This window comes from Limulus polyphemus, unplaced genomic scaffold (genome assembly GCF_000517525.1).
Source record: "Limulus polyphemus unplaced genomic scaffold, Limulus_polyphemus-2.1.2 Scaffold1, whole genome shotgun sequence".
Classification (NCBI taxonomy): Eukaryota; Metazoa; Arthropoda; class Merostomata; order Xiphosura; family Limulidae; genus Limulus; species Limulus polyphemus.
The window spans coordinates 1,475,654-1,478,071 of NW_013665611.1; positions in this window are offsets into that span (position 1 = coordinate 1,475,654).

Consider the following 2,418-nt stretch of genomic DNA (forward strand, 5'->3'; position numbering starts at 1 on the left):
TTCAAATCAATCTACTTCTTATTTTATTTTATTTCATCGAATGTGCGTGAAAACGTAGTCACGAAATCATCAACAGAATAGGAACTAATGCCATCTAGTAACAAATTATTCTGTTACCTTATGCACATAGAAGCAAAATTTTTAATTACTTGAAGTGTAAATCACACAAATGCCAGTCTTGAGAAACGATATTTTGGACTACAAAAACGCTATTTTACATGTTTTAATAATACTTAACAGGAATTACAAAAATGAATAAACCTTGAGTTAACGAAAGTCAAACGAAGATTGTAATGAAGAGCGGAGTTTCAGTCTTGATGAAAATAAAGGAAATTTTTGTGAATATCGGACTTCAAACAGAAGATAAAATTAAAATGTGTTGAAATGCGGGTTTCTATTCATAAGGATTTGATGTGCGTATGTTATTTATTCATTTGTAAAATAATAATATCAATTATTATTTTTATTCATCATTTCATTCCAGCTCGAAAGATGGCGCCTCATCAGAGGGTTTCGCCCTCTCTTCAACCACGGGAGAAGTTCAATAACGGACAGCTGCGTATACAATGACTCGATATGAGAAACAAACGATGAAGAAAAGATGTAAGAAAAGGAGAGTCAGAGAAGCGATTGTAAGGAGAATATCGATTGGAAACATCGGAGTCTAGAGTTGGAAGTAATTGATCTCACGAAGGGTAAATATAAAGTGATATGTCTGCCATAGGGACAACATCATGATCAGCTCAGGAAGAGATATGAAGTGTAAGTTGAAAAGATGTTCAGCACGGGGACATAACCTTTCTCTGAGGAGTGGATATTATCATGGAGTAATTTCCAAAATATATCTTAACGGTAAAACATACAGGTGGTGATGAATTTAGTACGTAGAGTACGTAATAATATGATAATATGTGGGACAACAAATGCGAGCATAAAGTTTTCAGATGGGAATAGGTATTTTGATACGAATGTAACCGAAGTGCATGGTGTTCCAAAACCTGTAGTTGAAACGAAGAAGCAGAAGTCCAGATGAAGACTTTATAAATGTAGAGAAGCAATGAACTCCAGAAGAGTTGAACATCGAGTGACTTTCTGCAGGATAGATAATGTTTGCCTCGTGAGATGGTTATCAAAAATGGCACCCAAATATTTGCCTGTATCAGATAGATGGTAACTTCATCTATGGTTACATTAAACAAGAACTGGTTGCTACAAGGACGGTATTTATGACGCCTGGGTCCAAAGAGAATGGCTCATATTTTGTCATCAGGAAAGGAATGTTAGAAGTAACCATGGTTGAACAAGTAGCCATTAAAGTAGTGTGGTTAGCATAATGTTAAAGATGAACAGGAAACTGAAGTTTAGGCATATCCACTACGTACAGAAGACAGGAAAGTACCGAGCCTTGAGAAACTCCGACACGTAGAGTTAATACGTGTCGGGAAAGAGAACCATTTTTTTTTTATGGAGATAGCTGCAGGAAAACCATCGAGTAATGAGTGCATCAGTCGGACATACGATAATGGTAGAGACATGCTTCATGGCTTATAGATAAAAACCATGGAACCAAATTGAATCAAAAACTCTTTCATAATAAAATAAAATCAAACAGAAGAATATATTAGTATTAAAGTGTTTGGAAAGGGTTTTATTTAAGCGTTGGACTTCACAAAGGGCTTTCTGCGCTGTGCTCACTGTAGGGATCAAACTTGAAGTTTTAGCCCAGCAAGCTCTCAAGCGTATTGGAGTCACCACAGAGGCTGTCAATTAGCTGGCCAAGTTAGCAAGCAAAGCAATGCATATTATCCAACATAGTATAAATATTTAGAAAGAATAATCAGTTTTATCAAATATATATTTTTCCGAACAGTATTTCTCAGAACTTTAAATTAGCACACTATTCATAATTAGCACTGTCAAATAGTCATATAAAAGGGATAACAGACGAAACTTTAATTGGATACATAGCTATATATTAAGAGTTTTGTTTTCTTCATAGGCCTACCTTGTGTTTTAATTTAATACTTTGTTTTAAATAAGTTGAAAAAAGGAGACACTGTCCTGGGAAAATACCAACCATTTACTAATTTATGATAAACTATTTTCGTCCACAGAATACAAAAGTGTATCTAAATCTGGTGAGCAGCTATCATACACTTCGCATCAATGTATGAAGGAAGCGATGTACATACACTGTCTCGCAATAAGTTTCCAGACAGCCCTCTCAGTGTTTTTTAGCGAGATAATTTCTGTAGATAAAATAGACAGGTAGAATACTACTGTTCAAGTGTACGCAAGATATCCGAACGACGTGAACAAAGTGAATCTGAGAGCGGAGATAATATGGTAGGATAGTTTGTTTGTTTTTTTGAATTTCGCGCAAAGCTACACGAGGACTATCTGCGCTAGCCGTCCCTA